Consider the following 12,714-nt stretch of genomic DNA (forward strand, 5'->3'; position numbering starts at 1 on the left):
ATACGGTCGGCTGGCCCGCGTTGCGTGTGCAGCCTTTATGGATTTGCGCTGCCGCTGTGTACGCGTGTTCCCGAGTTTGATCAGGAATGCGCGCGCGGGGCTCGCCGACTAGCGTACGCGCGGCGCCGTGAAACGGTTTCATCGCAGGCGCGCATTCGCACCGAGCCATCCACTTTATCTCGACCTGCTGGACGGTACTCACATAGCATTGTGCCCCGCCCTGGATTCGTGCTCCACAGTTGTCTGCTACAGCGGCACTTGTAATCTCGGAACGATTTAACTCTTCTGTCGAACAGAATAATTGGAAGTGAGATAAGTGGGCGCTTCCACATACGGTAGAGGCAATATGCCACTATTTCTCACGGCGAACGTGCTCTGAAACAGAGTGGATTTAGCAGCAGCATCTCTTACTCGCTGAAAGTACCAGTAGCCTAAGTTCGTCCATGACAACGAACATAGTGCAGAACATTTTCGGTTTATACGTTCGATCGGCGCCGATTATTGTTATGTGATGCAGGGCCACACTTCAACCGGAAAAGCAACATAAAGTTTATAAAGAAGACAACATGGTGGAAAATAATCACTTTAGAATGCGCATCACCTCATCCAAACTACTGTCCGTTTTAGAACTCATCAAAACATTGTAAACTAAAAACCAAAAATCAGTGCAGGAAAAATTAGTATCACGCAGACCAGTGTAAATATCGGTCTCGGAAGTGAGTGGTCAACGAGGACACGGGTTCGATTACCGACATCGCCAGGAGCTTTGCCTTTCTAAGGGACTTATACGGTGTGCACTCAGACTCTTGATGTCACTTGAGGAGATACTTGACCAGGCTGCTATCTCGAAAACGGCCGGGAGTGCGTTGTATTGCCCCCACCATTCTGTCCCGTCGCCACACGGCGCCAGTGGCTGCTAGGTGATACTGCTGTCTGTCTGTCTGCCTGATTAGCCCGTCGTGTGGCCAGAAGGGCGGTTCTTCGATCACAGGTAATAACTGGACAGATATGATTATTGTTGCTTGCCTCATAATGGAGAAATCTACCGTTAGCCGAGGCTCAGCTCAACAGTTCAGTTACTAAAAGCATTGTGAAGCTGACTGATGATATTCGCTGACTGATGATATTCTGCCATGAAACGAAAGCTTATGTCTTGCATTTCAGAGGTAAAAGCGTATTCGCAGCTCTCATAGCTCGCCGCGAAGGTGCGAAAGCTTAGTACTTCACATAACGTTCGTGTATACGGAAGTAATTTCATCCGAGACCAATACGCGTCGTAATAGCATGCACTACCACAAGCGGAGTACAAACAACACCTCGCTTGTTCTAAAAATTCTGATTTGCTGTCTAGTATCTTTATGTGAAATCGTTAGCAACGAATACTGACTATTGGGAGTGTTCCCTTGTGAATCACACCCATTCAGGATCAGTACCAGACGCTATAAATGACGGTAAAGAAATTAATTATGGGATATTTTTCAAGAATGTTGAAGTTGCTTCCTATGATTTAATATAATAATACCACTGTGGAGACAAAGTAACAGAAAGAGAGGTTATTTATTTGTGTTTTCTGCTACAAGTCACTTCATTTGTTTTATGTTTAGTTTAACATATTGCACCCGTTTCGAGCATGTTCTCATCCTCAGGAGTTTATTTGAACAGAAAATCTGTTACTTAAAACTAAAATGTCTTAAAGCAAATTAACGTCGTGCTTTTTGTTTGTTGTTTGTTGCTGGTGTCACTGTTGGAATATTTGGAGGGAAGGGGAAGAGAGTGGTCACAAATTGATGTCCAGTGATATTCTATGCTGATATGGAACTCTGTCTCGTTTTCATTATAACTGACACAACAGCCTGTCTGGGATGCAGATAGTTTTGCGTCAGTTGTTAGGTGCGAAATCGTGTGATACACTTTTTTATTTTACAGTTGTTTATTTATAATTCTGGCGACCCAGAGCTTCGTTTGCATCATCCGCACACTGTTAGAGATACGTATGTTTTTGGATAGGTTCCGCTTTTAGCAAAACACAATTTTGTTTTGTAGCCCAAACATGTTTCACTGCAGTTGCAGTATCTTTGGTTCAAATGGTTCAAATGGCTCTGAGCACTATGGGACTCAACTGCTGTGGTCATAAGTCCCCTAGAACTTAGAACTACTTAAACCTAACTAACCTAAGGACATCACACACATCCATGCCCGAGGCAGGATTCGAACCTGCGACCGTAACGGTCGTGCGGTTCCAGACTGTAGCGCCTTTAACCGTTCGGCCACTCCGGCCGGCGCAGTATCTTTAGTGGGCTTTTATTTTATGGCTGTTAAAGATAAAGAATATTCTTTACTGTTTGTATACATGTAATTATTAGTTTTTAAATCGTAATTAAACATATTTGAAAAAAAAAGCAAATAAAATTATGAATTCATACCTTTTTACCACATGGTGTTTTTTTTTTTTTTTTGATGTATTGTGTTTCTACAGTGACTGTTTTGTTCCAGAGTTTGTCATCGGCGACCACTTACATCTTAAAGTAGATAAATTGTTTAAGCCAAAATTACTATTTGGAAATTGTTACTTATATGCCTGAAATTAATTAATTCTGTGTGTGTGTGTGTGTGTGTGTGTGTGTGTGTGTGTGTGTGTGTGTGTTTAAATTGTATTTCACTTACGTTTTCTTTTTCCTCATCTTCTGAGGAAGTGAAACAAAATGTAAATAGACACACACAAACACACACACACACACACACACACACACACACACACACACACATACACACACGCAAACACACACTGAATTAAATAATGTGTTTTTTAAAGGCAGAACCTATCGAAAAACACACGTATCGTTAAAGTAAACACGGAAAAAAGCTTCAAGCTCAAGATGATTGTTGGAGATGTCGTGAAACGTTAAAGTACTACACTATTTATTTTGGCACTCTTTTTGGACGTAATTCGCCGCACAAATATTCTACATACATATAAACACTATACACTTAATATAATATGGCGGCCGTGTACAGTGTGAATGAGTATCGAATAACTTATTTTACATCGGTATTCGCGATACTGAAAGTCAAATGACTGTTCGTTTCACACTGGCACATCTTAAAACAACTGCATTAGAAAAAAGTAACAGAAAGAGAGGTTATTTATTTGTGTTTTCTGCTACAAGTCACTTCATTTGTTTTATGTTTAGTTTAACATATTGCACCCGTTTCGAGCATGTTCTCATCCTCAGGAGTTTATTTGAACAGAAAATCTGTTACTTAAAACTAAAATGTCTTAAAGCAAATTAACGTCGTGCTTTTTGTTTGTTGTTTGTTGCTGGTGTCACTGTTGGAATATTTGGAGGGAAGGGGAAGAGAGTGGTCACAAATTGATGTCCAGTGATATTCTATGCTGATATGGAACTCTGTCTCGTTTTCATTATAACTGACACAACAGCCTGTCTGGGATGCAGATAGTTTTGCGTCAGTTGTTAGGTGCGAAATCGTGTGATACACTTTTTTATTTTACAGTTGTTTATTTATAATTCTGGCGACCCAGAGCTTCGTTTGCATCATCCGCACACTGTTAGAGATACGTATGTTTTTGGATAGGTTCCGCTTTTAGCAAAACACAATTTTGTTTTGTAGCCCAAACATGTTTCACTGCAGTTGCAGTATCTTTGGTTCAAATGGTTCAAATGGCTCTGAGCACTATGGGACTCAACTGCTGTGGTCATAAGTCCCCTAGAACTTAGAACTACTTAAACCTAACTAACCTAAGGACATCACACACATCCATGCCCGAGGCAGGATTCGAACCTGCGACCGTAACGGTCGTGCGGTTCCAGACTGTAGCGCCTTTAACCGTTCGGCCACTCCGGCCGGCGCAGTATCTTTAGTGGGCTTTTATTTTATGGCTGTTAAAGATAAAGAATATTCTTTACTGTTTGTATACATGTAATTATTAGTTTTTAAATCGTAATTAAACATATTTGAAAAAAAAAGCAAATAAAATTATGAATTCATACCTTTTTACCACATGGTGTTTTTTTTTTTTTTGATGTATTGTGTTTCTACAGTGACTGTTTTGTTCCAGAGTTTGTCATCGGCGACCACTTACATCTTAAAGTAGATAAATTGTTTAAGCCAAAATTACTATTTGGAAATTGTTACTTATATGCCTGAAATTAATTAATTCTGTGTGTGTGTGTGTGTGTGTGTGTGTGTGTGTGTTTAAATTGTATTTCACTTACGTTTTCTTTTTCCTCATCTTCTGAGGAAGTGAAACAAAATGTAAATAGACACACACAAACACACACACACACACACACACACACACACACACACACACACACACATACACACACGCAAACACACACTGAATTAAATAATGTGTTTTTTAAAGGCAGAACCTATCGAAAAACACACGTATCGTTAAAGTAAACACGGAAAAAAGCTTCAAGCTCAAGATGATTGTTGGAGATGTCGTGAAACGTTAAAGTACTACACTATTTATTTTGGCACTCTTTTTGGACGTAATTCGCCGCACAAATATTCTACATACATATAAACACTATACACTTAATATAATATGGCGGCCGTGTACAGTGTGAATGAGTATCGAATAACTTATTTTACATCGGTATTCGCGATACTGAAAGTCAAATGACTGTTCGTTTCACACTGGCACATCTTAAAACAACTGCATTAGAACTGGAGCGAGACTACTAAAGAATTTTGAGTTCTTGAAGTCGGTTATTTCAATAAGAATATTATCTCCATACTTTGTATTACGATTGGATATTTCCGTTACTTCCAGGATATCCATTCATCTGCTTCCTTCGATTTTGTGAAAACAATCGAGATTGTGTTCGATGTTGCTAGAAATACGTTGCCATACGTTAATTTAAACAAAAAACACACAAACGTTACATGTAGCGAAAAATACAGGTAAGTAGTTATCTCACGGTTCCCAAATGTGGCCAGTATGGCCACAAGTAATTAGAAATACAGGTGCTGGCAGTCGCCATGACGACATTGAGTCATAGCCTGTCAGGATTTCAGTGACGAGTATTTATTTAGGCGTATTTCAGTGCTCATATCATGGGAAGTGACGCAGAGATTAAGTAACTGGTCCCTCATTCAGAAGGAGCAACATTAAAATAAGCGTCCGGTCTGTTTCATTGCTCCGCTCCACCAGCGATAATTGCAAGCACGGTCTGCTCCAGGAGGCACGTCCCGTCATCAACATAATCCTTCCCTGTCTAGTACGAGCCTGTGCTCCGAGATATCGCTATTTCTTAAATTAATTTCATCTGCTTCTATACGGCCGTCTGAGCAAAACGTGCTTGGTTGTGAAACGATTCGTATATAAACACGACCGCCTGCGAAGCACTCGCCCGCTCCCGCTTTCTGGAAAGCCTTGGAGCCTGTAGTGGCGGTCCTTTCCGCTAATACTTAAAACGAGGGAACGAAAACAGTTCAGTGAAGGGAAGAATGGGACCGATACTTCTCTTACGACCAGTCTACGGAGCTTTCATGATCTAAGGTGTAGTCACCCTTGCGACCGTGGCCAGTATCAACTTTGCCTTAGCGAAGCGTGCGCCGTACAGTATTTCTTGGAACCGATTACAGGAGGATCCGGACAGATTACCTGCACTGCTACAAATTTACACTCAGACTGAATATAGGTCGCCAGTGTCGCACTGACTGCCGAGCAGGGTTAAAATCGTTACTACGACTATATTGGTAGTCAATCCGTGTAGTAATCCTACTGCTTTCATAACGCTCTCAAACACATTTATATACATATTCTGAAAGCCACCATACAGCGCATAGCGTGGGATTCCTTGTACCACTGCATAATGATTTCATCTCCTGTCAGTTCAGAAGTGGGGTGATGAAAAAACGACTATATTCCCATGTACGAACAGTGCTTTGTCTTACACTGAAGGGCATTCAAATACAGAGATATGTAAACAGGCAGAATACGGCTCTGCGGTGGCAATTCCTATATACGACAAGTATCCGACGCAGTTGTGAGATCGGTTACTGCTGCTACAATGGTAGTTTATCAAGATTTAAGTGAGTATGAACGTAGTGCTATAGTCGGCGCTTGCTGAGCAACAGTGAGACAGTATTTTTTAAAGGAACACACAGCCATCTGACTGTTTTATTGTTTGTTTAAACACCACCCAGGTTTCGGTCTTTTATGCCATTTTCGACTGACTGAAAGGGAGCCGACACTACCACCTACAGATTTGATTTCATATTTTGCTCATTTAGAGATCTGTTGCATTACATTTTATGACGTGTCGTTCATTTTGCAACTTTTCATGTAGATTACAAAACATATCCCATATTACAGACAGTAATTATTGTTTTCAAGAATTACACTACAAGTACTAATACATCCGAAATTAAAAGAAAAACACAAAAATAATCTAATTTTAAGATGTGATGACAGATGATAGGAAAGACTTGGATAGACTGAAAGAGAGAAATATTATCCTTTCTGTGCTAGCCTGGTCTGAAAGCCTCGGTACTACTTTGAGCCTTGCAGTCCCGATTTGCTACAGTTTAATTTACGAATTAATATTTCTAAACACTGCTTGCAAAAACACTATAACTATTTTGTACCTCGTGGAAAGCGCAGCTGTGTGGAAGCGTAAAGTGTGTTATATCTTGGGATTATTAATAAAGTTTCAGTTCCTATATTACGTGTCTTGAATGTTATCTATTATGCTGCATGTGTGCTAAATACTCAGTCAGAAGTGTTACATCCCAGCAGCAGTATGATCAGATGGATATGCCTGCTGTTTATATTTTAGCTAGAAAAGGGTTACAGAGTTGTTTGCATTACATCGTTTACTCTAACATGGTATAGTTATTCTAGAAGTTGTCTAAGGTAGTCTGTAGTACAAGTTGGTGAAAGTGTTCCCAGTTTGAGTGAGTTTATGTTTTGGTACTGCTGTCTGTATGATATACGGTTTGGAACAGCCGTCTTATGTGCCTCGTGTATGTTGCAATGTTCTGTTATACGGTCGTCTGTCTGTCTGTATTCGCCCTGTAACGTCCTTGACATATCATCAACGATTTTGTATGTTATCTCCCACTCACCTGTGTCGCTTATTGGCCGTATCATGTCGCTATCGCACTACACTGTGTTACAGCGTAAAGTCAGGTGCCGGCACCCGAGTCGGGAACGAAAGAGAAGAGATGGCTGTGAGAAGAGGTCAGCCAATCGCACGCTGACCGACCCCTCTCCAGGATCACAACGCCACAGCAGCTACCCCTATGTCAAGAGGACATAAGCGCCACGACAAACTGGTGACGGTCCAGTTCAGTAGCTTCTTCAAGATCAGACACTTGTATAGCAGCGTCAACTCCATTCACTTTTCTTGTTCTTTCTATGTAGCACCGACTTGGAATTGTTTATACTGAAGAATATTTGTACGTCGTCCTTTGCTAGCGACACATCTGTGTGGTCCCAAAAGTTAAGTACTCTAATTTTATTTATGTAATATAACTCATTAAGAACCGAGTAAGCAGGCTTCCTAGACACAACTTGCTGGCGCCTTGATGCTACCTAGTCTTTTCTTTGCAGGGATGTGTTTATATGTTTTAACGTTATCGTGTTTCTTCTGTTCAGTGTTTTCACGTGGGCTTAGAAGAAATTTTCTTTGTTTCTGTACTTATTTTTATTTCTTGCATTGTCTGTTTATCGCATTTGCCTATTCCAAAATGAGCAACCCACTTCCCCAACCCCCTGCTCAGCCCGCATCATTCTTCACAGTGTGTCAGTTATTGTGAAACTAAATCACTTTTTGTCCACACTAGTAGGTGCAGTTTTTCGCCTTATTGAGAAATTGTTCCCTAACACTACTCCAAGTGAACTTTCCCATGATGAGGTCATAGATTCGCTAACTAACTATTATGACGAAAAAGTGAATGTGGTGGCAGCTAGGTACCAATTCTTTTATTGCAAGAAAAGCTCGGAACAAACTTATTGAGAGTTGGTAACAGGTTTGCAGGGTATGACGAGAAAATTCAAATTTATATGTGCTTCTGTTGCTTTATATTCAGATGTTATGTTGCCTGGTATGATCCTGTACTATGTAACAGATGTCAGACTTAGAGAACAGATATGGAAACAGTCAGATCCATCTTTTCAGCGTGTAGTGCAAATTCTCGATCAGTATGATTCAGATGCTAAAGCAGCCAATAACTGTGAGCTGCCTCCAATTTTTTGGGTTGAGTCGTCCCTCGCTCACAACCAGCCCAGTACGTGCAACAGCTCGCACACACCACGCCGCGTAAACAGTTCTCTAAACAGGTGGCTAGAATTAAGTCATGCCCTCGGTGCTGCTCACCGCACAAATACCAAGACTGCTTGTCCAGACAAGCACAGTGTTATCTTTGTGGCAAGAAAGATCACATACAATCCGTATGTTTGCAACGGAACAAAAGTGAGAATTCTGCCCACTAACAAAAATCTAGTCACAAGTTGCTTGTAATCAGTGCAGTGTATTTAAAACCTGCTGTAGGCTTTAGCAAAACTAACCAGCAGACAGTTTCTGCAGTGCAACACCAGTCCAACAAACTTTTCGTTCATTTGCATATTAGTGGAAAAACATGAAATTTCAGTCGGACGTGGGTGCCCCTGTTACATTGCTCAATCGTAACACATATATGAACTGTTAGGTTCAAAGCGCCAGTTTAAAACTAGCGCGCACCTCGTGGCTTATAATGGACAAGACATTCCCGTCCTCGGAAAACGTATTTTGCCTACCATGTATCAGTCGCATACGCCAACTGTCATTTTCACTGTGCTACAATTACGTGGTTGTGGGAACATATTTGTCCTTGATTTGTTTGGCTTTCAAATTGAGGACTATGAGTTGTTACTGACCGTATTCAATACCAAATACAGTGTAGCTAACTTACTGAAAGAATTCCCTGAATTCTTTTCTGAAGGCTTAGGCAAGGCTGACAGTTTTGTTGCACACGTTACTATGAAAGACAATGCTCAGCCAAAATTTCGCCAGGCCCGAACAGTTCTCAAAGCATTACGGGACCAAGTAGCAGCTGAACTTGAAGCATTGTAAAATAGCTGAGCTATTGCGCCCATACAAGCTAGTGAATGGTCAAGTCTACTGGTTTCACTCTCCAAACCTGCAGGTCGCATTCGCCTCTGTGTTGGCTAAGTCTACAGTCAACCCACAAACTGTAATTGATACTTATCCTTTGCCACGCCCAGATGATCTCATGGACACATTAGGCGCTGGTCTCTACTTTTCGAAAATTGATATGCGCAATGCATATCTTCAAATACCACTAGATGAAGGATCTCAAAACGTGTGTGTAGTGAACACTCATTTGGACTTGTTTAAATATTTGCGTTTGCCGTACCCGCCATTCTTCCAACGGTATTTGAAGCAGCTGACTGCTCAAGAACAAAACTCTTCAAACTGTTTGGACGATACTGTCGTAGCTGGTCGTACCCTTGAAGAACACACTGCAAATTTGAGTGCTGTGTTTCGTGTATAATCTGATGGAAGACTAAAGTGTAGACTGGACAAGTGTGACTTTTTTAAGCCTGCACTGCAGTACCTTGGTCATGTAATAAACAGTTAAGGTGTACATCCCCTTCACTCCCATTTGTTAGTCATACGTGACCTGCCAGTTTCTCGCAATGTCACAGAATTGCAGTTGGGGAAAGTGAAATATTTGGTTCATACCGAATGCTGGACAAATCGCAGCTCCATTGCATCGCTTGGGTCGCAAGAACGTCCCCTTTATTTGGACATACGAGTGCCAAGAAGCTTTCCAAACACTTAAAGATGCATTGCTCAGTGATCGATGTGTGGTTCAATTTCATCCTGATAAACCAGTTGGGTTACAAGTTGACGCTTCCTCTTAAGGAATCGGTTCATTGCTTTCACACAGAATTGGTGATAAAGTCAGACCTATTGGCTCTGAGCACTCTGGGACTTAACTTCTGAGGTCATCAGTCCCCTAGAACTTAGAACTATTTAAACCTAACTAACCTAAGGACATCACACACATCCATGCCCTAGGCAGGATTCGAACCTGCGACCGTAGCAGTCACGCGGTTCCAGACTGTAGTGCCTAGAACCGTTCGGCCACCCCGGACGGCAACAGGCTTATTGCTTTTGCACCAAAAGTGTTGCCCAAAAGTCAATGTCGCTCTAACAAATATGGAAAGAGGCATTGGTTATTGTACATCATGTCACCAAATTCTACCACTATTGGTATGACAGAAAATTCTACTTAGCAACGGATCACAAGACTTTGCAGTCCTTGTTTCATCCAACGAAACCGGTTCCTGTACGAAATGCCCAAAAATTGCAACGACAGCCTTCGTTGTTGTCGCAATACCAGTACGAAATTGTGTGTCGTCCAATGTCTCAACATGGTAATGCGGAAGCGCTTTCACATCTTCCTATTGGCTCTGATACAGACTTTGACGCTACTGCTACATATTGTTGTCACATCGATGCTCAGAATTCTGAATTGCTTCAGTAGTTTCCGCTGAGCAATCAGAAAATTGCACACGCCACGAAAGTTGATTCAGAATTGAACATTTTGCTAAAATACATTCACAGATCTTGGCCTCGTTCTTTGCATAGCATAAAGAAGTTTGTATTGCACCGATACTTTGCATGTCGGCATAGCATCGCTTTACAGAAAGGTATAATTTTTGTTCAAAATGACAGTGGAGAGTCACGTGTGTTGATCTCTAAAGCTTTGTAAAAAGAAGTGTTACAGTCACTTCACCAAGGACACTGTGGTATTGATCGTACGAAACAGTTAGCGCGTCGCCACTGTACTTGGCAGGGTACGGACTCCCAAATAGAACAGATGACGTCACAGTGTCACGCACGTGCGGAAAATCAGTCCGCTCCTCCACAGAAATTCTCTACCTGGCCTGAGTCGCAATCATAATGGCAATATGTGCACATATACTTTGCGGGACCGTTTTGGAACACTTGCTGTTGGCTTGTTGTAGACTCTTATAGCAAGTTTCCTTTTGCTGTGCCAATGAACTCGAAAACGTCAAGTGGCACAATTCTGGCGTTGTCCTCTATTTTTTCCCTCGAAGGTTTGCATGAAGTCATAGTGTCCTACAACGGCTGTCAGTTCACGTCAATTCAATTTGAAACATTCTGTGAACGCAATGGCATACAGCATCTAACTAGTGCACCGTTCCATCCACAGTCAAACGGTGCAGCGGAACGTTTTGTCAGAACGTTCAAGTAGCAGATGGCCAAACTTCGAACTGCACACATCAGGGATAAAGCGTTGCAACTGTTTCTCTCCTCGTATCGTTCTCACCCATGAGATGGACCATCGCCAGCGGAATTGCTTCAAGGCCGCCGCCACCGGACACAGATCCGCCTGCTGCACCCTCCTCATCATCCGGCGCCGAAGGAAGCATCACTTCGAGCCGCATGATATTGGGTTTTTCAGAGATTGTAGCGGCAGCAGACGGTGGACGCGAGGTGAGATCCTTCGTCGACTTGGTGCATGCATGTATCTCACTTCAGCCCTCAGACGGACTGCAGCGCCGACATCATAATGAAATTCTCTACTGTCATATACACGGTGATCCTTCTGTATCTTTTCCCCCAGATTCACGGATCCCGAGAACAGCGCGAGCACGGCGGCCACCAGAGGATGTCATCAGGACATCGCGGGACGATCCATGAAGACGGAGCCTTGGCCTCCTACGCCTCCTCTCGTGCTACCGATGGAGCTGGACCCTCCCATGCCGCCCATGACACCTTCTGCATCTTCGTATGGGCCTCAGGAGGTGGACGCGTAACCCTCTGGGAGTTTTCCGGGGGATGTCTCCACCAGAGCGCAGACCAGATGGCAGGTTACGACGTCCCCTGCAGCCACAGATTCATCAGAGCATCCACGCTCCTGCCACCCTTCCCGTTGTCGTGCCTTCGCTTTATGGGGAGGGGGAGGGAGGAATGTTACGGCGTAAAGTCAAGCGCCGGCACGCCAGTCGTGAACGAAAAAGAAGAGATGGCTGTGTGGTAAACCAATTACACGCTGACCGACCACTCTCCAGGACGACAACGCGCTGCGGCCCCTATGTGAAGATGACATAAGCACCGCGACCGACTAGTGACGGCCCAGTTCAATAGCACCTTCAAGGTTAGGCACTTGTATAGCAGTGCCAACTCTGTTCGCTTCGCTTGTACTATCTATGTAGCACAGACTTGGAATTGTTTATACTGAAGAAGATTAATTATTTTGTATTTCACCCTTTGCTAGCGACACATCTATTAAATTGCAAAAGTTAAGTACTGTAATTTTATTTTTGTAATAAAACTCAGTAGTACCATGTGTTTGAATGTTTCTCTATGGAATTTTTTCGTGTCCATAATACGCCATTACTGCACTGTGAGCAAATTTTGAACTTCTTTGATGTAAATATTCTGTACGAACACACGTGCGTAACAGTTCTGTGATTGTGTTTATCACAGTAGTTTCATTCCATCGCCGATACACATTGCAGAACGTTTCTGTTCTATTTGGTTAGGTCAGCTTTGATGTGACCATTAATTAAGATCGACTTTATACTGAATTTAATTTGGCAACGAAACATTTCAACAGAACGAAATACAGCGATTGTACTTCATACAATTTTCATCAGTGAAGCTTCAACTACCAGTTTTTTATAGATCTGAGGAAGAC

Source organism: Schistocerca cancellata, chromosome 5, assembly GCF_023864275.1.
Source record: "Schistocerca cancellata isolate TAMUIC-IGC-003103 chromosome 5, iqSchCanc2.1, whole genome shotgun sequence".
Lineage (NCBI taxonomy): Eukaryota > Metazoa > Arthropoda > Insecta > Orthoptera > Acrididae > Schistocerca > Schistocerca cancellata.